Below are 23,978 nucleotides of genomic sequence, written 5' to 3' on the forward strand. Positions count from 1 at the left end.
GGGTGAAACCTGTTAATCCTGGGCACATTTCCGCCAAATATTCTCTCTCTCTCTTTTTTTTCCAAGTGTTTTCTTCCTGGTGAACAATGTTCTGTGACTAGCCCAGAAGGTTTTTAGGACTCTGTTGCTTAGTAATATTGGGGAAAACAACAGGTCCCCACCTCAGCCCCATTTTGTCCCTTCTGTTGCCTGTCCCCACTCCGCTAAGAGGTGGGGACACGGTCCTGCAGGAAGAGACACCCCTTGGGTGAAGAAGAGCTGAGCTCTTCCCTTTTCCTGTACTGTTCCCTAGGTCAAAGCTTTTCAGAGTCAGGCAAAGAAGCTTGGGGCTCACTTGCATGGTGTTGTAGGCCAGTGCTGGCCAGCCCCCATGCATCTCTCTCTCTCTGGCAAAGCAAATGTGCTTGATCTGTGGTGCCCAGTGTGGGAGTCACTGGCCCATGTGGCCATCACTGTGGCTCCTGTCACTGACTAGGACCATTGAATAGTCATGGGTGTCACGATAGCCATATCAAGTATGTGGCTTGGGGACACAGATCCCGCCAACCGCCCCTTTAAGAACACATAGCAATAAGGTCTGGGTTTCTCGGTGACTTTTGTGAGGAACAGAGGAGGCAATACCACAGGCAATACCAGAGGCAGCTTAAGGAGCACACTATCCTTGATTTGAAGGTGACTCCCTCTACTCTCTGTAACCTTGGCCATTGCTTAATTTGAGCCTCAGACTCCTCTAGAGAGCCACGCTTCAGGGCTACCTGTAGGCTTTGGTAGTGAATGCCAGGTCCCCTGGTGACTCCTTTCAATACAGAAATGCAGAAGAGCAAACACAGCCTGGCATGGCTCTCTACCCGGTTTGGTTTTTTTTTTTTTTTTTTTTTTGTTTTGTTTTGTTTTTTGGTTTTGTTTTGTTGTTTTTGTTTTTTGAGAAAGAGAACAGGAAGTTGGGTTGGTAGGGAGCTAGAAAGGATATGGACTTGGGGGAGGGAAAGAATACAAGCAAAAATAAAATACTATATGAAAATAAGGGAGAGAGGGAGAGAGGGAGAGAGGGAGAGAGAGAGAGAGAGAGAGAGAGAGAGAGAGAGAGAGAGAGAGAGAGAGAGAGAGAGAGCATTCACACCTGAGACACGTCCAGAGCCACAGGCAGCTGGCCTCATTGTGAGATCTGGGGTCCACTGACAGACACCCTGTGCTTCCTCCTTGCCTTCCCCACCACCCTTGTCCCACCATCCACACCTCTGGGAAGTGAGGCTCGGGTGGGGGACACGCCACGTGACCTGAGAAAAGGCTTGTCTCACCCACATTCGGGGAACCCCATCCTCCCCGCCCAGCAGATGGAAAGGGGCCTTTCTGGTTTCCATTTTGCGGTTTGTTTATGCTAAATTGCAGTTTCCATATAAAGCAAAGCCCCCAAACATGTTTTTAATATCGAGGGAAAGGTCTTCCAAAGAGGCACGCACAGGGGGTTTGGAAGCAACCTGGCAGGCAGGAAGCAGTCTGTCCTTCCCTCTCTTCCTAAAACAAGAACTGAGGTTTCTAAGAATCAGAGGCTAAAAAAAAATTACTAGAGGGTCTGATGACACAGTGCCCAAAGCCTGCCCTCTCTGTCCCACGTCCCTCCAGACCCTCCCTTGCTGTCTAACCCCTGTGCCTTCCTAATCTCCAACTCGGAAAATATGGCTAGAACAACCGTCTCCACATCGCCCTGGCTGAAGAGCCTCATGGCCCACTCACTTCCCCTACATAGCCCCAGTCACTCCTCCAAGCAGGGAGGGTCCGGATCACCCAGTGCTAAATAATTCCCCGGTAGGAGACTGTCCTGCTGCTTGGCGGAGGAGAGACAGGAAACTATTTAGATATATTATCTCCCCTTTCAGGAAGTCCTGAGGAACTTTTCTATTGCAGTTCACACAAACTTTCTGTCTAATGGTCATTTAGTTATGCCGGCTCATTAGGTCACCAGAGAGGAATGCTAGGCTAATTCAACCTCACTGCAGAGTCTCTGCTCTCCAGACCCAAGGGAGGAGATAGAGCTCCCGTGGGCCTGTGGTAGACCTAGGCTAGACTAGGTCACAAGTGTGCAACCCTAACCTCACGGCTGGTCCCTTCTTAGCTCCCACATAGACACCTCTTTCTTGTAAGAAAGACATTGAGATTTTCCAAGGATAATATAGAGGGTGACAAAACGGTGTGCTCCAAGGGTGCTCGCTGGGAGTCCACGAGCGTCTTTAGCGTACTCTAGATCCACAGTCAGGCCATAGGCACGCATCAGTAGCTAGCGACAGGCTTCCGTGCGGATGGTGACAGCCGAGACTGATTGGCGATTCTATCCCAAACACCACGCTAAAAGCATTACAGGAATTCACTCATTTAAGGCCCCAACAACTCAAGGTGGTAGAGCTATGAGGAAATTGGCCCCGAAAGCCAGACGCTCAGCTAAAGATTACGCCAATGGAGTGACCAGGTCGGATCTGGCCCACACTGACCTTATGCAATGGCAGACAAGTCCTGTGACTACAGCTTCTGGTAGAGCAGTTGCCAGTCACAGAGGCCTTAAAAAATTGTCTGGTGTGACTGAAAAGCCAAGCGTCTAGTTTTATTTAACTATAATTCGTTTAACCTTGAAGGTAGGAAAGATGGATCGAGCAGTACCCCAAAGGTGGGGTGGGAGTGGAAACCAGGCTTCTTGGTGAGTGACAGATAAGGATTAGTGGAAAATAACTCTATGGGGGTGGGGAGATGGCTCAATGGTTTAAGCGCTTTTGCTGCCCAAATGTGGAAAAAAAAAATCAGAGTTCTGACCCTTAGAACCCTGAGAAAAGGACATAGTGGCCTACTAGTAAGTCCAGCCTAGGAAGGTGGAGACAGAGGATCCAGACCAAGCTGGTTGGCAAGAGTATCCATATTGGTGTGGTCTAGCTTGGACTAAGAGAGCCTGGATCAATTAGTAAAAGTAACAGAGGATGCGTCTTAACACCAACTTCAGGCCTCTACATGCACACACGCGTGTGCCCGCGCACGGGCACGCGCGCACACACACACACACACACAGATGCAAACATACATATATAAATATGCACCACATTTAAACACATGCATGCCCCCAACGAGCACACATATATGACCTCGCAGATGCAAACATGTAGACATATAAGCATGCACCACACATATACAGATATAAGAATGTACTTCACACACACATACATACATACATACATAAACATGTAACACATGCACACACATACACGTGCATGCACACACAAACACAAATATAGAAAAGGAGAAAAGGGGAACGCAAGCCCTGCTTTCTCCGAGATGACAGACATCTGGTCACTTCAGCTCCACTGTTTTATTCATTTGCCCTTTGGAACCTCTTTCCTAATAACTGGGTTTTAAAACAGACTTCTACACCCCCACGGTACATGTGTAGTGCCTGCACCCTCCAAAAACACTTGGAAATTCCAGACAACAGAAATGAGGAGATACAACCGCACCGAGACGCATCAGAACCCACAGAGGCACGGCTGTGTCTGTACTTAAATAAAAGGGATCTGGGATGAGCACTTTCTGCACAGTCATGAGGACCTGAGTTCAAATCCCCAGCTCCCAAGGAAAAAGCAACATGGCTGAACATGTATGTACCTTGAAGTTCAGTAGTGTGGAGGGTTGCAGGCCAACAGCTTAGCTCCAGGTTTTGTGAGACAACTTGTCTCACAGGAATAAGTGGAGACAGATAAAGCAGGGTATTTCTTCCGACCTCTGTGTGCATGTGTACAGGTAAAACACATGTACTACACACACGTATACGTGTGCATACATACACACAACGCCTACATGCAGACTTAGAGACATACACATACATGCATTTGTATATACATGTGTGCACATGTATACTGGTGCATATACTGTGGTTATGCACAGATGAGCAGTGGTGTGCCACACGGCACTGTTTCGACTCACAATGGACTGAACATGACCACGATGCTGCCATTATGCAATGCCTTAGTCATCTGTTTGTACCGACACGGGTGCACAGATAAGTTTATTGCTTTACGAGGACCTTAAAAGCATAGCACAGACAGCTACGTACCTGACACACCTAATAATGAGAAGAAACAACCATGTTAGTAATCTATATTCACTATACATTCTTCTTCTTGCTTTTCAATGCACTCCTTATTAGAGACACTATCAACACCGGTGAGAGCCCCATGGATCCTGGGTCCACTGTGTCTCATGGCATCAAGGGACCTCATAACAAGCAGCCCGGATCTGACCGTGGTATTGCAGGTTGTTCGCTCAATGACAAGAAACACCCACAGCTCCCTCTGTCATGGAGCAAGGTCAGTGCTTTTTTTTTTTTTTTTTTTTTTTTTTTTTTTTTTTTTTTAAAGAAGCATAGCAAGGTAAGGACTAAAGGGGAACTTAAAGGCTGTCCTCTTTCAACTATCCAGGGGAAGCTAGACGTCGTGGCACACACCTGTAAGCCCAATACTTGAGAGGTTAAGAGGCTGAGGGATCACAGAAAGCTTAAGGTTAGCTTGGTCTACATAGTACATTCCAGGTCATCCAGGTCTCTATAGCAAGTCCCAGGCCAGTCTCAAAAAGACCAAAAATAAATAAATGAAAATAAAGCAGCTTGGAGATTTGGTGTGTGTGATCATTGGTGACCAAGTCAGTGAGACACTGGGACACAGACACACCCTGTACACATCCTATAAGAGCGGTTCTGCCCTCCTCCACTTCTGGGAACCCATTGGGAGGCTACTTCTCAGTTCTTGGAGGCACCCACAGTTTCTGGAGCTACAGGGGGTGGTCCTTATCTGGCTCAGCTTTGGATGAGACTTCTTGTGGCCTGAGACAAGCTGGTTGCGGGACACAGCTGTGTAGGTATCCACATTCAGCAGAAGACAGGGAGCTGGCCTCTTGTCCGGAGAGCCTCAGTCACCCCCTCCCGACACACCTCCTGGGATCTGGCACTCCACAGCCTTTCTAATGAGCTGTCTCAGGGAGGGGGTGGCCACTTTCCACAATATTTTGGCCACTGCTTGTCCGCCTTTAGAATTCCGTCTTCAGTTTTCCATGTACGGGAGTGCCGTCTGCCGTGACCTTTCCCTCGCTGCCATCTCTGACGGCTTCTCATGCGTGAAACATATGTTTGTTCATTATTTTGTTGTCCATAGCCTTCCCTCAAAACCGTCCTGCCCGGGGCTCCCTCCCCAGACCCTTTACCCCCATGTCACACATATAATGAATGACCATCCCTTCAGACAACAAGGTTGAAAACTTGTGGTCTCCAAGGCAACAGGGTATCCTGTGGTGGGGGGCCCTTAACCAGCCAGTAAAGAGCTAGAAGTAAAGAGGTGGGGGAGGTCCACGCAGAGATGATATCATTCCTAGAGCCTAGAAGCAGCCAATCGTCTGACAAAGATATGATGTCATCTCCCCCCAGGCCCACCCCCTTGTGCCTAGGTAGCCCCACTGGGAATTCTAGACAAGTATTGAACTGAAATTGTATTGCTGAGAGAGAAAAGGGGGTGGGGGATGGCAGTGGAGAGAGGGGGAAAAAATCTATGGACTTTCTGGATGGCCCAGGCAAACACGACAGTCTTCACTAGCGGCAGCCCCATAAAAATGTCATCGGCTTAGGCCCTCCTGCATTACAACACAATGATTTCTTTGGGGAGAAGAGAAAAAAAATAACGAAGATTTATTTTGCAACCACACCCCCGCCTCTCTTGGAAGAGAAATACAAACCCACAACAAGTTGTGAATGAAGAATGTGCAGCTCGCTCTCTCTCTCTCTCTCTCTCTCTCTCTCTCTCTCTCTCTCTCTCTCTCTCTCACACACACACACACACACACACACACACACACACACGCCACACAGCAAACCCAGCTAGAGGACATTCTGGGTGGAACAGGCAGACAGGGACACACTCATGGACACCTTCACTCACATCCAACTAAGCTGCTCCGGGATCCCCCTCAGATGCCACAAAGATGGAGAATGGGTCCCCAGGATGCGAGCCTGGTCTGAGGCAAAGCTGCCTGGTCTAGTAGAGTGGGCCACTTGGGGCACTGGGTGGGGGGGGGTTGGAGGAGGGGAGTCTGTCCCCAGGACAATGACAGCATCTAGGGCTTTGTGCCAGTCTCCCAGGAGAAGCAAACAAGCCTGGCTTTTGGGAGGGGTGTAAGCTCATTAGAGAGCCTACTGAAGTGTTGCCACCAGGCAAGGACAGGGGAGGGTGTGTGGCCTTCCTCTGCCAGCTTTCTCTGCTGAGACTCAGAAGCAGGGCCAGCTAGAAACTGGCACACTAAAGCCTTTCCCCCAAATGCTAGAAATGTTCCCAGGAGTCTAGGACATGGGCTAATAGGTCCTGTGACCAGGCCAGAGCTGTCCCTGCCTTGAACCATGCAAAAGAATCTAGTTCCTCCAACAGGGTCTTTCTGGTTCTCTGTGCCTTTGAATAAAGAAAGAAGCAAAGATTTCCATATCGCCCATGCCGAACCATGTTTGATAGATGTGGACATCGATTCCCAGAGAAGGGTCCAGCCCAAGAAGTAACAGTCAGGAAATCTAAGGCTAGACCCAAGACTGTCTCCATCTTCCTCTTCATTACCCAGGAGGAGACACAGTGTTAGCAATTAGCACCCAGAAATGGTGGGGGTCATCTGTCCGCACTGACCGACCATCTTTGTGCTAAGTGACAACAGTGCCGGAATGTGTCCATAATCATCTCTCCCACGTTCCTGTGTATGACTACACCGGAGAATCACCGTAGACCTGGCTGCACACACGTGTTTGGCACCTGCTTGATCTAAACCCTGCGAGGTTCAAGGGAAGGACACACCAGGAACAGAATCCAGCAAGCACAATCAGAGTGAGGCAAGGGGGTTGGGTGCACCCCTCACCCATTCATCTCTTTGACCCTATTTCTGCCAGCTAGGCCCCAACTCCTAGTTTCCAGAACCTTCCTAAATAGGACTGCAATGGGGGGCCACCCATTCAAAACACGACCCTGCCGGGGACATTTCAGACTCAAAGGATAACAGCGGACAAAGCAGGAGACCTGAACATACATGCACATCACATGCGTGTGTGTTATAAAAGAGTTCCAGGAAGAAGAGCTCACCTACAGTTTAACAAATACTTAATAGGCTTCCTACACCTATGCCAGGTGGCAATACAAACACGGCTGTGCACACAGTCTGCCCTTGTGACACTTATAGGACGAGAGGGAGACTGAGGCTGCACAATTATATTTCTATGAGCCCAGGAAGGCAGGGGCCTGATTGTATGTATGGCATAAAGCAGGGTGCCTAGCATTCGTAGACGGGCTATGTCAAACAGGTCAACACCAGTAGCATCTAGAAGGGGATTTGCATCTCTAGAGGGCACTAGCACAGAGGGGGTGTGGATGGAGGGGTTGCTGGAGGGAAGAATGCCCAGCTGTAATGATGGGCTTCGTAAGAGGAGGGCGGTGGGCTGAGGAGGTAGCTGTCAGAAAAGTGCATGCTGCATAACACAAGGGCCTGAGTTCAATCCCCAGGGTCCATGTTCTTATACAGAATTTACAAGCATATACAGATCCCTAGGGCTAGCAGGTTGGCAAGTTCCAGGTCAAGTCCAACACTCTGTCCCAACACACACACACACACACACACACACACACACACACACACACACACACACGGGGAGGGTGACAGAAAGAGGCAGAGAGACAGAGAGAGAAAGACAGAGGCAGAAAGAGACAGAATCAGAGACACAGAGAGACAGAGAGGGAGAGACAGGCAGAGAAGCAGAGACAGGAAGAGGCATTGAGACAGGGAGAGGCAGAGACAGAGAGACAAAGAATGCCATAGTGGATGGCACCTGAGAAACAGAACTCTAACCTCCGTGAGCATGCATGCACACACAAATACACAAGCATTCAAGCACTCACACAAGCACATTCATACATGTGCATGAACATGTATACATATATACCAAACACACATACATACACTGAAAAATAGTCATAAGCATCTCTTGTCAATGGAAGGAGCAGAGGTCGTATAAAGCAGAGAAGAACATTTCAGTTACACAGACAATACATAACCCCAACATTATGACACAAAGAAACAGATTTGTACTTGTGCTTTGTCTTTTTGCGGAGAAATCTTACTGTGCAGCCCAGGTTGGCCTTGAACTTGGGATCCTCTTGCCTCAAAACACTGAGATGAAGTCTGGATCCGGGTCCTAGAGGAGGGAGGGAAGCCAGAAGGGACAGGACTTGACCACTTTACCAAACGGACGGCAGTCCGTTCAGTATAAAGCAGAACCTGGGCAATGTGTGGAAGTGGCCGGTGAGGCCTAATGCCCCGAGTGTATCCTCTGTGGTGTTGATTTTAAACTACATTTCATTTGGGAAACTTGCAAGCATCTAAAAAGATGTGACAAGGCAATGGCCCAGGCTTACAGTTCAAGAGACAAGAGGGCTCATGGAAAAGAGCTGTGATACCAAGAGGCAGAAGGCTGCCTGTCACGTTGTATCTGCAGTAAGGAAGCAGGGAGTTCACAGGAAAGGTGAGACCACGTTATAAAACCTCAGAGCCCATCTACCTCCTATAACCCGCTTCTTCTAGTGAGACTCTTCCCAAATAGTGTGCCACCAACTGGGGACCAAGTGTTTGAATACATGAGCCTATGGAGGACATTTTATATTCAAGTCACAATACCAACAACCCTTTATCTTTGTGTCTGACCTGTCATTTAATCATGTATCAATCATCTATCTGTCTGTCTACCTGCCTGCCTGTCTGTCTATCCATTCACCTGTCATCTAACTGCCTATTTATTTACCTAGTTACCATGTACTTTTGACTTCCTATTATCAACGCCACGCTAAGTTATACTGGTGTTCAAATGTGCAGCGGATGTGACCAGCGACAACACCTTCAAATTGTTTCTTGCCGCCCAAGTTGGATCCTCGTATCAAAATTCATCTCCTAAAATTCCACATCACTCCTGTAAATTAAATACAAATGACCTTATAAATATCCTGGGGAGTCCCCTCGGGACCATGAGGCAGCCCACATATCCGGAAGGACCAGCGTTTGAAGGAGGCAGAGGGAGCTTCCGGTGGCTTTTCCCACCATGTGGGAAGTGATTCTCCTTCACCCGGGAGCTGATGAGCCCTCCGCAGAGCAAACACAAAAACAGTAAGAAAACACAAGGCCTCCAGGAGCACACAGGGACCTCTAGAAAGAGATTCACAGGCGCCATGAGTGTGCCTTGCCCTCTCAGAGAATACTCTTGGAACTGAGAGTCAGGAATCTGGAGACGCAGGGCAGAGACACAGGGCTCTAAATACCACATTCTTGACATTTTTGTGGATTTTGGTGTAGTTTTTAGCAGCCTCCATACAAGGGGCCTTATTACCATCTTGTTTCTTTGGCAGCAGATACTCCAGCTCTCTGCTGTGTTCCTTCATGCCCTGGGCAGATCTCCTCATGGAGAATATTTCTCCAAGAGCCCCAAAAGCATCGAACTTACCTAAGGTGTTAGGCCCTGTGCATGGACTCTGGCATGGGAGGTCAACTTGTCTCCTCTTGGAAAACAATGAGCCCATAACTCTGGGCCCCTTTAGCCTTGGGTTAGTTGATATATTGAGAAGTGTACCCATACAGGGTCCTACCTCTCCCTGGGCTAGTTAGTCACACTGATTAGGACTCATAAAGGATGCTAAACCCTAACACAAATAACATGCCTTGTTCTGTGTCCTGGTCCCGTATGTGTCATAGGCTGTCACCTTAGAGCAGCCGTCCAAGGTAAAACTACAGTCCTGTGCAGTGGCCCCAGCCCAATACTCCTGCTATCCTCACCAAAAGAGGTTAGGATGGACATGTGCGGGCACAGAGAGGTGACCCAAGGGGGCCATTGTGATACGATCAGCAAGGTGGGAGGAAGAGGAGAGGCCTCAGAAGGGACCTCTTTATCTAGGCCTTCAGAACTGCAAGAGGCAAACGCCCACCGTTTAAGCCGCAGTCTGCAGGGTTTTGCTAGAGCAAAGACATTGCTATTGCCTTCCCCTTCCGAACAGCCGTCTTCCCCTCTCCCCATCTCCCTCTCCCTCTCCTCTGTGGTATCATACTTAGGGTTCCCCAGGGTTTCCAAGGATTTCCACAACAGAGTCTAGCTGGAGCCCCTCCTGGAGGAGACGCAGGCCGAGGGGACATCTGATCCAGACCTCCAACCTCTTTGATGCCCACTTTGTGTTTAGTCCTTGCTTCTTGTTCAGCAGAGGTCCCGCCAGCTCCACTGGCCATATACTCACCACTAAAGCCCAGCCCACAGCCCTTGGCATCCCGAACTGGAGGACTCAGAGCGGCACTGGGGAAAGAAAATCACTCTTTGTGGGTCTGTGGCTTCTGACAAAATGGGCGCTTTGCTGCCCACCTACTGGCTGGTCCCACAGAAAGACTGCCAGGACCTGGCTGGGCTCAGTGAGTCCTCAGAGGCTGACACTGACTGCTGGGGAAGGGAAGGCCCCACTGTTCTCCCACCAAGCTGCCCACTTTAATCGGATATTACGGGCTAGGTCAGGTAGCATCCCGTATTCCTACGATCTCACATGGTGGCCCTCCCAGCCCCAGGTGCCAGGCAGTCTTCCTGACCTACCTACAAGTTCGGAAGCTCTGGAGGGTAGGGTGTCTAAGAGTTACCCCAGGGCTGGGAGGAGACCCTTGCTATCAGTTCAATGCAGTTCCAGTCCTGCGGGAGGCAGGAAGCCTGCACTGGGCGGCTCCATTTGCAGCCAGTTCCCATGCAGCCTTGGCCTTCTCCCTGCGGGCAAATCAGGGCATGTCCGGAAATGATTGTGATCAGCCACACTACCCAAGAGCCCAGCCAGGGAGAAAACACTCTGTTCTTCTATTTTATGAATGAGTAAACCTGTATGCTTTCTATAAATGTCTGTGTAAATCACTGGTGGGCATTCCCCTCTTGGCACGGGAAACACCCCGGCCTAGGCCTCTCCGGCAGCTTCTTCCTAGAGAGGAAGCTGGGGGGCCTGTTCTCTCCACCTCTGGGCTTTAGGGAGCTGCCTTCTGCACTGGTCTCTGGCTCTGGAGAGAAAGCTCTTGCTCAAACAAAGACTCGGTCCCAAAGGGGAGGCAGCTCACCTTTCCGGGGGCTTTTTCTGGATGAAGCACCAGACCGAGGCCCGGTCCAACCTCCTGTGGCTTCAGGATCTTTTGTGTGCCTTCTCCACGAAGCTCCTAGCAGCGCTGCCAATCACAGCCTGCACAGTGCACTGCCCAGAAAGACTAGCAAAGGCCGGCAGCTTTCTAGGTAAGAGGTCCGTATCCACTTAACTCACGAGTAATCATTAATATTACCCCCAGCCCACGTAGCCAACTGTTAAACTGACACTAACATAGTGAGTCGTGGGTGCCCTGACCAGTGTTAGAACCCAGTCGGAGCTCTTGGCATCAATGAACCCAGCTCATTTATACACCGTGCTTTGCATTTAACCGGAAGGCGAGACACTTGATAATCAACACACAGAAGGTTCCCCCAGCCTGCCTTTAGGACTACCTACCTCCCAGCCCAAACTCCAAAACTTGATCTGACCAGGCTAGACCAGACTTAGCAAGCTAGTTCCTAGTTTTGCTGTGTGCGTGCGTGTGCGTGTGCGTGTGCATGTGCAGGTGAAGAGGAATTCACCATAAAGGGTAAAAAGCACAGGAAATAGTTGTTCAAGTTGACGTACATCAGCCCACCTGAATGATCCTGCCACGGAATAGGAAGCTAAGTCTTCTCTGTGAGCTAAAGGGAAGGAGGTAATTCTTGCTCTGCCCAAGGGAGGGGCGAGGCCGGGAGGTGTGGTATACTGGCTTGATCTCCTATGCAACTAGAATCAGAAAAACCTACTGTCTTCCCAGGTTCCCCAGCACACAGGAATCTAGCTCTGCTTGTGCTTTTTGTGTGGTCCACATCCAGGTCCACGGACACAACACTCACCAGTCATGTCCTGGTCAGCAGATACGAGCGAGCCCTTTTTTTTCTACCCACAGCCCGCTGGCTGAGTGTGGCTGGCTGGGTACACCAAGAAGTAGGCAAGGGGCAGCCAATACCGGGGCCAAAGTGAGAGTTCAGGAAGCCATAGCACCCCAACTATATGAAAACCATGTTAGATATTTCCTTTCTAGGTTGATTAGAAACTGGGGCTTCCCTGGACAGTGCTTGTGACTTGGAGTGGATTAGTCTCCAGGCTGTTAGCACCCTTCTCCTAGGAACTGCTAGAGGGACTAGGTGGAGGGGGATGGAAAAGATCTGCCTGTTCAGGAGTGTGTCAGGACTGTCCAGGACAAACACCAGGACTTATGTAGATCCTCCTGCAGTCCCACTTTGCCCCACGAGACTGGGCTAGCATGTGCCGTCCCTTGGAACAAAGTCTGACGGGCCGGATATAGTCTTTTAAATTTGCTACTTGGTCTGGACCTCCGGATTAGCACTTCTCAGCTAGGTGTCCTTAAGGAAGGCACCAAAGAGCTCTGGGCCACTGAAGGAACAGCAACACTGCAGGCCTGATAACAAACACACCACCCAAAAGAGAGGCTGGAGTGAAGGCCAGCTACATGCAACGGTGTTCGCTCGGCTCCCGGGGACAGCCTAGCCTCTTCACCTCTGAATGGAAAAATTCTTCATCTCAAGTCTGGACTCACTGTGCCTCCTGCCCCAATGTTGCTTCCAATCATGAGGGATCTGAGGGGCAGATCTGGGAGTGGAGCTGCTGGGGAAAGGGGAGAGTGGGAGGGGGAGGGGGCCGTGCAAGTCTCCATTTCCATTTGAACTGCTAGGAGAGCAGGCCCGCAGGCCCGAGGGGTGTCAGGGTTAGCACTCTGTTCTCCCCCTTCCTCTTTTTCTGTCTTGACTGCCTGTAAGGCTCTGTCAGCCACCCCGCTGCCTTGGTCAGGCCAGAACTCGTCCGGCCGGCTTGCCTTGGTACCTCGGCTTATCCAAACATCTTCATCTCTTTTCATAAATCCAATCCCTCCTTATCAGCCCCTCCATCGGGAGGAAGGGCAGGAGGGGCTTGACTGAAGTGTGGGGAGAGAAGCTTTAATTAGCCTCCTTGCTCCTCGGGGTCACCGGCAGTTCAATTGCCCTGCCTTCACATGTCCCCAATCACGTAGTGAGAACCGCAGCCCTGCAGCTGGGCTTTCAGAAACACTGCTCCCAGCTGCTGCCTACGAGGCTGGGTCCTACCCCAGGCTGGTGCTGGGGCCCGACTTCCAGCAAGTTAGAAACAGAAATCAGCCCGTGAGATCGATGCCTTCTCTTAGCACATGGGTTCTCCAGCAGAGAGGCCTTCCACCAATCCCTGAGACATCGGAATTTCCCCGGTCCATTTTCTGATGGTACGAATTAGGGAAACAAAACCCCAACCTTGGTCTCCGGAGTGAGCTGACTTCACAGTGGGCATTGGAGCACCTACCTTGTGCCAGCCTCGAAGCTGTCTCCACAGAAATGAGGTGAAAGGCTAAGACATGGAGCATGGCCGCTGGGGGGGATGCTACATACTGGCACCTTGGAGTTGTGCAGTCTGGGACAAGTTACCCCCATCCTAAAGAGTAAAAACAGTGGGGGTGGTAACTCCCTGCCTCCCATGGCTGGGAGCCCCAAGCCAGATCACATGCAAACATGCCCTGTCTGTGCCAAACGCTAAACAAATGACATGTATTCTTAGCTATCCAACCCACTAGACATGTGGGAACATCTTGCCGCAAATACCGGGCTTGGAGACTGATTCTGTTCGCGCTCGGATTCTTCTTCTGATTCTCTTGTTCTCCTGCGGCCCTGGAGTGAATCTCCAACACTTCACCAACTCGGGCTTCAGCAGCCGGGGTTAACTTTTCACGGGGGATGAGATGCCCAGATTCTGCTCCTAGGCGTCCTGGCTACCTACTCATCCTTCTTGCTCAACTGTCCCCCCCCCCCGCCCCCAGGCGGTGCAGGGAGTCAGGCACTGCAGCCCCAGCCTTGGCTTTAAAGGCCTCAAGCTCCGGGTGATTAAATACTTGGTCTTGCCTCCAACCAAGCCCTCGGCTCGGCAAATCCTTAGCTAGGAAGAATCTCGACTCCCTGTTTCAATTAGAACACTCCGTATTCCTTTCAGTCCTCGGGATGGACTCTGGGGCCCCATACACACTAAGGCAGGTGGTTTAGCACTGAGCGGGGTCCGGATCACTTTCGCTTTTGCATTTTGAAATAAAGGTCTCGCTAAATTAACCAGGCTGGCCTGGATATCATTCTGTAGCCTCCAAAGGCCTTGAACCTATTCCTGAGTCTCCTGTCTCATCGATAGAGACTAAACTGGAGCACTCTGAGAAGGGAGAAGTTTCTCTTAGCAACCACATGGGGGGAACTTGTATAAACTGGGACAGTGTCGGATGAATGGGGGAAGATGGTTGTGGACCATCCAGACCCTGGGAGAGGAGAACGGAAGAAGCTTCTCAAAGCGGGTTAGGATACTCAAGAGGCCGCATGACAGAATGAGCCGTCTACTCCGTGCCGTCAGCATCCGTCACTGTTAGTTATCTGTCCTCCGACTCAGTTCATTGAGGGACCTCCTCCCTCCCACAGTGTCCAACTTAGTGCCCAGTGCATTGACGAGCAGTCTCCAGGGAGGAGACAGGTCTCTCTCGGGGCCACAGTCCTAGCTTCTCCACAGGTCCCAGCCCCGGCTTTCCTGATCATGATCGTAAGTGGCATGTGTGCGGTCTCCGGGCCTCTGGAACACGTTCTCATGCATTTTCTCTTTTGATCCGAGGGAGATAACGCAAACAGGAGCACGCACCCGAGAGGCCACCCGGCTGCACCACACACTGGCTGAGCAAGAACAAAGACCATAAACGAAGGAGGATGTTTGCTCTCTGCTTCCCGCCTGCCTGAAAACAGGAACCTCAGAGGCCAGCTCTGGCCAGCCTCTTCCTCCCCCCTACCCCAGTCACACAGCCTAAGAGGTTTGGTTTTTATGACTGATTTTTTTTAAGTGGGTCATATCTCTTCCAAGCTTCCTCTTTTACCTGCCTTTCTAATTCTGCTCCCTTCGTAGGGAACAGAGATGCTTCTACGGGAGCTGACAGCCATGAGGGGCCTCTTCTGTGTCCCTTTTACCGATCCACAACCTCTGCCGGTCTTGCCTGCCTCAACCACCTGCAAGGAGCCATCGCTATTGGGGAATGTCAGCGACAGACTCCGTGGAGACGGCTGGCAAGCACCAGAGGCCGGTGAACGGAGAGGGAAGGAGAAGCCCTCTATGAAGGTGTGTGTCTGTGCAGGAAGGGCTTGCAAAATGGCAAGGGTGACTTACCATCGGGATGAAATTCACAGCCATCAGGAAGCAGGAGAGACAGCCTCTCTCACTGGCACAGGAGGGCCAATCACTTGCCACTTGGGAAAGGCAGAAACCAAAGAGAGCAGAGCTTAAGACCAGAAAGAACCGGTGTCTCTGCAAACAGCAGGCAGGATCTGGGCCAGCGGTGCTGTGTGGGATTCTGGTCTGAAGCCTCCTCTGTGGGTCTTAGAATAAATACCCTGTTTTGGGTCTTCGAGTATGGGCGAAGACAAAGCCTGACTGAAGGGGAGGAGACGTGGAAGTAGGGCCCCCCAGATGTGACGATGATGTGACTCCCGCAAGACTGACGGCAGGTATGGTTTTCTACGCAAGACCCACACAAGATCAATCCAGTCAGCATTCCAGCGGGATGTCGGAGGGGCCTCTGAGGACCCACTTCCATAGGACAAGCTATTAGCAGCTGTGGAAGGAGGGAGAAGAACTCCCTTTGGGGGAAATAGATGGCCCTGCTGCTAGGCTGCTCATTCCCCCGTGGATGGCCCTATGGGCAACATTAACTAGACTCAGGGTGTTAAAAAGTATAGTAGTCTCTTTTTAAAAGAGGTCCTGACGTTGGGAAGGAAATGGGTACAGAGTACTAGAGAGAGTCAGAGGAAGGTAGTAGTGGGTGGATATAATCAACATACGCCAAATAAATGTAGGAAAACTTCAAAGATTAAAAATATTGTTTTTTTTTTAAGAAGACTAGGTATGTATATGAATCAGAGTTCTGTAGAGAAATAGAACAATAGAAATTGCACGCGACCGTGTGTGTGTGTGTGTGTGTGTGTGTGTGTGTGTGTGTGTTTGCATGTGCACATGTATGTGTAGACACACACAGTTATCTCATGGTACCCATGGGACACTGGTTTCAGGATCCCTCATACACCCAAATCCACAGATGCTCAAGTCTGTGAAACACAAGTCAGTGCGTGTAACCTCCGCCCAGCCTCTGCGTGTGAAATCATCGCTAAGTTGCTTACGATACTTAATGTAGCATCTGAGGATCACTTCGGAGCTGTGGGGGTGGAGCAGCACACCGTGTGTGGTGTGCTCGGATTTTATTGTTTGGAATTTTCCAGAATTTGAGAAAAAAAATACATATTCCATCCACCATTGATTGAATTCACAGATGCGTTGCCCACAGATACGGAGGGATGGCTGTATATGTGAGGAGATTTATTCTAAGGAAATGGCTCGTGCAATTGCAGGGCCTAGCATGTCTGAGATCCGTAAGGCAAGGCGGCTGGCTGGCTGGCAGGAACTGGAGCCACAGTCTGGAGGCAGAATGGCTTCGTCTCTGGGAAACCTCAGGTTGTGCTTCCAAGACTTTCAGCTGGTTGGACTGGCCCACCCACATTATCTAGGGCAGTTCTCTTTACAGCTACAAAATACCTTCACAGCAGCACCTTGAGTCACGTGGGCCAAGTAGCTGCAGAAAACTCAACAGCCCAACGTCACCGACAAGAGGCTCCAAGGCTGCTTTAGGTCTGCTATCCTCCCACCAAGAAGAGTGCGTACGTCTCCCTTTCCTTGTTTGCTCGCCAGTGGGGCTGTATTCATTTCTAAGCTATTCTCCCATCGCTGCTAAGGTATATAGATATCCAGGAAGGGAAATCCAGCTACCATGATGTAACTTAGACAAAATGTGGTTGGACTGATAGCTCAGTGAGCATGATAGCTTACCATGTGAGCATGAGGCCCGGGCTTGGATCCTCAGCACCTGTAAAGTCAGACATGCTGGTGCACATCTCCAATCCCTTTGCTCCTGTGGAGAGATGCTCTGTGGAGCCACAAGAATCTCTGGAAGTTCGTAGGCTGCTAGCCTGGGGTACGCCATGCTGACCACCAAGAGATACTGCCTCAAACAAACTGGACCGAAAGTTGTCCTCAGATCTCCTATACACACACACACACACACACACACACACACACACACACACACACACACACATCTACCCTCATCTGCAGAATGTGCATGCATACATACATACACATGTCACACACACAAACATACATACATACTTATGTATACATGAAGTATCTATTAAATAGAATATCTATCTATCTATCTATCTATCTATCTATCTATCTATCTATCTTGAAACAGGGTCTCACTACATAGCCCTCCCTGACCTAGAACTAGGAAGACCAGACTACAGAACCTCAGAGATCAGCCCGCCTCTGTCTCCTGATACTTGGATTAAACACATATGCCACTATACTAAGCTTTACATCGAATCTTGGTTGCAATCTCATTAGCATCGATTAAAAGTGGCAAACCAACTCTACCCATCCAGTCACAGCAGCTTAGTGAACCAGCCTATCACACGGCCATTCTGTGGAATATCACACTACAGTTAAGAAAGAATAAAGCCAGCTCACAAAACTATAACAAAATGCCACAGGCTAGGTGACTTATAAATAACAGAGGTTTGTCAGCATCCTGAACATTGGAAATTCAATATCAAGGTGTTAACGTAGTTACCCTGAGGTGATGGTCTGTCTGTTCCGGGCTGCAGATTGCTGACTTCTTGCAGTGTCCTGACACGGCAAAGCAGACAAAAGAGCTGTTCCTTTGGGCCTGTGTAAGACACCGAATCCATGTCCTCAGGACTTAGTCACCGCCCCCTAAGACCACAGCTTTAATTACTACCAATTTGAGGTTATGATTTCAATTTATGAATATTGAAAGAAGAGTACTATTCAGACCGACTCATACCGTGAACCGAGTGTGTTTTATAAGTCTACATGCATTATTTGTGTGTGATATTTGTACAAAAAAAAAAAAAAAAAAAAAAAAGACCAGAAGCAATATACTAGAGTTTATCCTAAGAGTTGTCCCCAGGAAGAGATAGCAATTGGAGACAGAAGAAGAGAGATTAAATTATTCAACATACACATCCGTGTGTTACTTTGGCTGTAGACAGAAAGCAGTTCCATGTCACGTATAGAATTTTAGAGAGCAAGGACGATAAGGACAATAATGGTGATGGGGTCAAAGCTACCTGAAAATGATCAGTTCTGGTTAAAAGGAACATCAGCTTTCTTCGACAGAGTGTCACTGGTTATCTCAACCACACTCCAAAGCAGGCCCCATGCCCAGGAGAAGCTGTCCAACGCAAAAGAGACTCCATGCTGTTGCCGCTGCTCTTGTTGTTGTCATGAGTTTTTTTTTGTTCTGTTTGTTTTTGTATTTTTCTCTTACTGGATTGCACGCGTTTGTTTTAATTTTTGTTGTTGTTTTCTGAAAGAGAGAAAGAGCACAAACGTGGAAGGGTAGGAGGGAGAGACTCTAGGAGGAGTTAGGGGAGAAAGGGAAGAATGTGCTCAAAACATAGGTTATGGAAAAAATAAATAAAAATTACTTAATTAAAATTTCCTTTTAAAAGATGAGGGCATTGGGTTAATGACTTCTGAGGTACCCACGGTCTTTCAGTCTCATGACAAGTGTTGTTAGCCCAGTCACTGGTTGAGCCTCTTCTACCTGTGGTGTATAGCTTTGTACAGATGCCTCTTGTACTTAGCACAAAGAAGGTGAAGGAGCTGAAGAAGAAGGAGAAGGAAAAGGAGAAGGAGAAGAAGGAGAAGGAGAAGGAGAAGGAGAAGGAGAAGGAGAAGACGACGACGGTGGCAGGGACAGTCCTTAGCCAGTCCTCTGCCTGGGTTCCTCCCTGGGGCTGACCAACTAAGGACAGTAAACAAAATCTTCCTTCTTGAGCTGACAGGTGGCAGAACTGGCCAGTCACCTCCTGACAAGGGACAAGCCATTGAAGCACAAAGAAGTGACACCGTTTCAGATTTTAGTTTCTCTTCTGGGTTCTGGTCAGCTCCAACCTGAGACTCATAAGGGTAGCTCAATCCCCAGGGACTGAGACTCACCTTGTAGGAATGTACAGTGCACTTGCCATGGCATCTGGATGTCCCCACCCCATCCAGGGAATGCTGTCCTATTAAATGGCTCTGCTGTCCTTGGGCCTCTCTCTTTCTAAGACTTAGACCCATGCTTTTTTCTTTCATAAAGCTGACCTTGTCCTTCAGATCCCAACACTTCTTGCTTCCAGAGCATGCAGGGTCTTGGAGGTGACCTTGAGCCCCAACTTCCCAAGAGCTGAGAAGCAGACTGACTTTAGGATTCCAAACCTCAGCTTTCTGTCACTACTCAGTTGTGATTAGAAGTCCTCCCACCCAGGGCTTGGGCTTCACCCCAACATCTTTGCCACAGATTTTTTGGTTTCAATGATGGTGAGCTCACTGAGAGGCAGGCACTTGACTCGGCATTTCCTTTTTAAGTAGTACGTACGGTACTTGAATCAGGTGAGCAGCTACCACAGTAAGCACTGGGATGGGGCCAATCGACTACAGAAACTGATACTGAATAAGGAAACGCTCCTTACCCGTGAGAGGCTCTCACAGATGAGATAGGTTTGCTGGGCATCGTAAGAGACTGAGTCACACCCTGTGAGGGTAGATGCCAAGATGAGACACGAGAGTATCCATCCTTCCCTGGAGTAAGGAAGAAAGGGGAGGGGGTCCCGGTGGTCCATCCTCTACGTTTGCTTGACTTGAGTTCTTAGAGGGTCATCTGAGTGAACTTTGGGAGCTAAATCAATATTCAAGACCCTCAAGATAAGAGCTGATCTTATCCTCGAACTTCCTCCAAGAAAGGAAGAGAATTCACAGTGATTAAGCGTCAAAACAGGTGGAGCGGTATCCTAAGGGTGCTTTGAACATCTGTGCGTTTTACACGAATAACTGTTATGTCCACTTAAAGAAAAGACAGAAGGGAACAAGATGTGTTTCCAAGAATCAGAAACACTTCAGAGAAGGCTCCATGTCCAGGAGTAGTTGGCCAACTCGAAACAGATTCCATGGTGGGTGTGTGCGCGCGCACGTGTGTGTGTGTGTGTGTGTGTGTGTGTGTGTGTGTGTGTGTGTGTGTGTGTGTGTGTGTATGGTGGGAGGTAGATTTCTGCTTGTTTATTTTTTTTCCTATTCTTGCCTTATTGGTAACCAGAGGGACCAGCAATCCTGACTTATCCGACTCTGGAGCTTGTGGCACCGGTACACAGGAGCACGCTGACTAACTGTCTTCCTTTGGGTTTAGTGGCTTGTGCCATTCCAAAATGGTGGGCTGTGAGCACATTCCTGTCTTTAGGGCCGTACCCTCCTCCCAGAGCCGACTCTGTTTCCCCTCCTTCTAATCCTCAATGCTGGGTTCTGACCATGGCCAGGAACAGCCCCACTCATAGAGAGGAACCATCTGCCCCGACGGGTTCCTTCCTGATTGTATTCTTGGGGTCCTTGAAGATGGGACATGGTGGTGACAATTGCTTAGTTCTCCCAGCTGGGAGAGCCCAGTAGGAATGAGAAAGTATGTCTCATGAGGTTGGAGAGGTCTAAACATTAACGTCCCCGAAGCAAAATGGCAGAGAAATGTTGATGTAGCCATGGAACCTCTCTAACCCCCTGTGTATGGCATTGCTTCATCCGGTTCACTTAGAGTAGAGAAGTGTGGTAAAGATCAAAGACACAGTCAGTTCTGATCTGGGGATGCCAAGGAACACTTTAGATACGAATAACAAGAATCTGAAGGGTTGGGGATTTAGCTCAGTGGTAGAGCGCTTGCCTAGCAAGCACAAGGCCCTGGGTTCGGTCCCCAGCTCCGAAAAAAAGAAAAAAAAAAAGAATCCAAGAGGATGAAGCCACTCTCAGAGAAAAAAACAGAGAGATTCACCCAGTGATGGGAAGCAGAGTAGAGAATGAGGTAATGTTCTAAGAACATAGAGGGGTGACTGATGAAGCACCCAGAAAAAAAAACCATGCTTTGACCCCAAAGGGCCTCTGGTAACAGGCAGAGGCCAGGTCAGCAGTGACTTGCAGAGGGTGATTGCTGAAGAAGCCACAGAAAGTCAATGATGGTCTCAGAAGAGTGCCGTGAGGGGAAACAATTCAGACAGTTAGAACACAGAGCCGATCCAGTGATAGAGGGGAAAATGAGGCTGGAATTCCCTGGTGCAGCTGGGCTTAAAGACACGGTAGGTTATTCTGATGGGATGGTACACCAGGGTAAACCCAGCACTGTGGACGCTGGGGTGGGAGAATTACTACACGTTAAAGGTCATCCTAAACTGGTCTCACAGTGAGATTCTGTCTCCAAATCAACAGTGGCCTGGGAAGATAGCTCAGTTATTGAGTGCTTTCCTAGCCCGGGGTTCAATCCTTAGCCCTCCATAAGTGGGGTGTGGTGGTGCAGACCTGTCATGCCGATCACCAGGAGGTGGAAGCAGGAGGATCTGAAGTTCAAAGACACCCTCAGCTAGGCAGGAAACCCCCGTCTCAAAAGCAAACGGGCAAGAAAATGAAGTTTTATTTTTCACATTCCTGAGACTGGAAACGAAAGCACACATGCCTGCCCTCTGAGACAGTCATTTATCTCTCTCAGGCAGATCCTGCCGCCCTCTTCCCTTACACGGGTTTTGCACGTGCCCCTCCTTACCACAAGGCTCCGGGACATCCACCCACGCTACCTCAGCCTCCCAGAAAAGCCTTCTGTCATGCTGCACAAAGGGCCATCGGCATGGATGGGCCTGTGTCCTTAGAATCTTAAGCTCCAATCTGAGCTCTGAGAGGACAGCCACTCAAGTGACAAGCCCACTCCTGCCTGGGTCCTTTGGCAGACAGAAGAGAAAGGCAAGCATCCCCCACCCCCAGTCTCTGGGAACACGGTATCTGAGGTTTGCTTGGCCACCCACGATGCTGGCTCTGCCAGACCAGATAACCATTCAGGTTCAGCAGGCCCACCTGATGGTGCTGTTTTCCTTCTCCTCTGGGATTCCTTGGGATTTGGTGACCTGCCCCCCATTCCCCCTACGTGACTGACACAGAAGGCCTGAAAGATCCTACCCAGCCAAAAAGGAAGCTACAGGTTTCGAACATCCGAACTGTTCAAACCTCAGAAGCCCTGCAGGCTGAAAGCAGTTGGAGATCTTGCAACAGCCATTCACTCAGCTTTCCCCCTCGAATGACAAGTGTTCGCCTTTCCACGGTCCTATCCGCCTCCCAGGCACTAGCCCCTGTTCTAGGGAAATGGGAGAGCAGCAGCAGGATTGACAGGCCCCCACGCTGCGTGCGGAACATACAGTCTAGCCCTGTGGGTGCTCAGCTTGGCCTTCAAGAAAAGGCTTACTTTTTGGTGGGAAGGAACAAGACCATCTCCCATCCTCCAGTGGGCGGGTGAGGTGGTGAGTCAAAGCACCAAGCCTCTTCTCCGTCATGAGACTCCTCGAACGGGCAGAGTCTCAAGCTCCCCTCAGGATATGGGATTTTTTCCAAGCGTGCATAGTCTGACCGTCTTCAACCCTACGCCACTCTTTCCCTTCCACTTCTCTTTACTGAGGGGTCGGGGGTGTCCTGAATTCTATCTTAGCATGTACTTCTTGGGAAGCTGAATTCAAGATCCACACAGTTTGAGGTGAGTGACATGGGCGATAGAAAGGCAGGAGTGGACAAGAGGCTGCTGTGGTGGGAGAGAACATGAGAGCCCACATGGAAGGTGTTCTCGCCCTTGCTTAGAAGGCTGATGTGAGCTGCAGTGTGAAGCAGAAGAAGAGCCAGGCACGCTCGGAGAAACAGGTAAAGAAGAAGAAGAGGAAGAGACAATGGTGAGTGTTCGCAGAACACGCAACAAGTGGAAGAAAAGTCAAGATGAGGCCGTGTGGTGGTTTGCATGAGCATGGCCCCATAGGATGTTTGAATGCTTGGTCCACAGCTGCTGGAACTGTTGGGAAGGATTAGGGGGTGTGGCCTTGTTGGAGGGGCGTGGCCTTGTTGGAGGGGTGTGGCCTTGTTGGAGTGGGTGTGGCCTTGTTGGAGGGGTGTGGCCTTGTTGGAGTGGGTGTGTGTCACAGGGGGTGAGCTTTGAAATTTCAAAAGCCTATGCCAGACACAGTCTCTCTCTCTCTCTCTCTCTCTCTCTCTCTCTCTCTCTCTCTCTCTCTCTCTCTCTCTCTCTCTCTCTCTTTCTGCAATTTACAAATATACCTGCCTGCCTGGAAACTTATGGACTCACCATCTGAAACTCTAAGCCAGCCTCTAATTAAATACTTCCGTTTATAAGTCACCTAGGTCATGGTGTTTCTTTACAGCAATGCAGTAACTAATTAAGACAGGCGAGTGGAGCCAACAGACTCTCTTGAAGGTAAAGATCCAGTAGAGTAGACACGAAGATGACTGGAGGTGTTGCTCAGTGGTTGAGCCCTTGCTTAGGATGCATGAAGTCATGGATTACATCTGCAACAACAACAACGACACACACACAGACACACACAGACACACTCACACACACACAGACACACTCACACACACACAGACACACTCACACACAGACACACACAGAGACACACTCACACACACAGAGACACATTCACACACAGAGAGACACACACAGACACACTCACACACAGACACACACATTCACACACAGACATACACACAGACAGAGACACACTCATACATGCACACATACACCACACAAACACACACAGACATACACACAGACAGAGACACACTCATACACGCACACACACACAC

General features: G+C 49.6%; 2 long non-coding RNA genes across 16 annotated transcripts; one reads left to right on the plus strand and one right to left on the minus strand.

Moving 5' to 3' along the window:
• Positions 1-4,013: 4,013 nt before the first annotated feature.
• Positions 4,014-15,452, minus strand: LOC102549521 (uncharacterized). 15 transcript variants are annotated; one of them, XR_015632224.1, is made up of 5 exons: positions 11,757-11,807; positions 11,167-11,331; positions 10,320-10,375; positions 8,137-8,242; positions 4,014-5,135 (listed from the first exon to the last, which is right to left on the minus strand). It is a non-coding gene; the product is annotated as an uncharacterized LOC102549521 (long non-coding RNA). The 15 variants fall into 15 exon arrangements; XR_015632234.1 differs by lacking the exon at positions 10,320-10,375 and adding an exon at positions 8,846-9,010 and having other exon boundaries at positions 11,757-11,787; XR_015632233.1 differs by lacking the exon at positions 11,757-11,807 and adding an exon at positions 8,846-9,010 and having other exon boundaries at positions 4,390-5,135; positions 11,167-11,244.
• On the plus strand, positions 14,634-16,084 carry LOC148003165 (uncharacterized). Its single transcript, XR_015632238.1, has 3 exons — positions 14,634-14,750; positions 14,820-15,012; positions 15,105-16,084. It is a non-coding gene; the product is annotated as an uncharacterized LOC148003165 (long non-coding RNA).
• The last annotated feature ends 7,894 nt before the right edge of the window (positions 16,085-23,978 follow it).

Source organism: Rattus norvegicus, chromosome 10, assembly GCF_021556685.1.
Source record: "Rattus norvegicus strain SHRSP/BbbUtx chromosome 10, alternate assembly SHRSP_T2T, whole genome shotgun sequence".
NCBI lineage: Eukaryota > Metazoa > Chordata > Mammalia > Rodentia > Muridae > Rattus > Rattus norvegicus.